Genomic DNA, 679 nt, shown 5'->3' with positions numbered 1-679 from the left:
TTTCAATTTGATTTGAAACTGTCTCATTGCTATATGTTTATCAATAAAACTTTGAAAAGAAAAAAAAACAAAAAAATAAAAAAGAATTGCGTTTGTAAGACTTTAGCTTCGTTTCTTTGCTGGCCTTCTTACCTCCAGAACCTTCTGGCCACAATAAAAAGAAATGACCTCTGTCCATGTGAGATTTAATTAACAACACCAAGTTACCAATAAGGGAAATTCCCTGAGGACTGATATTCAGAAGGGAGAGATGAAGCATCCGAGTGACTCCAGCCAGAGGCTTTAGACAGGGGCGCACAGCAGCCAGGTTAATCATCCTTTAAGCACATGGTTCACGACGTGAGGCCTGGTGAAGTAGCTGCGATTGTGGTCATTCAGAAATACTATGAGTTGGAAGTCTGAAGAGGGTATGGGTGGCTTTTCCAAAATGTAACTTCTAGTATTAAAATGAGTTATCATTATGATACAGTTGAAACCATATAGGAGGAGGAGAAGGAGGAGGAGGAGGAGGACGAGGAGGAGGAGGAGGAAGATTTATGTGTTGGCATTCTTTCGCAAGGATAAGGAGAGTCACATTTCTTTAAGACCAAAATTAATGATGCTCAGGCTAAAATGAGTTCATCCAGGCAAGGAGGTAACCATGTAGCAATGGTTTTAATCTTTTAATGACTAATTTTCC

Source organism: Octodon degus, unplaced genomic scaffold (genome assembly GCF_000260255.1).
Source record: "Octodon degus isolate 3935 unplaced genomic scaffold, OctDeg1.0 scaffold00096, whole genome shotgun sequence".
Lineage (NCBI taxonomy): Eukaryota > Metazoa > Chordata > Mammalia > Rodentia > Octodontidae > Octodon > Octodon degus.
This window is presented reverse-complemented; position numbering follows the sequence as displayed.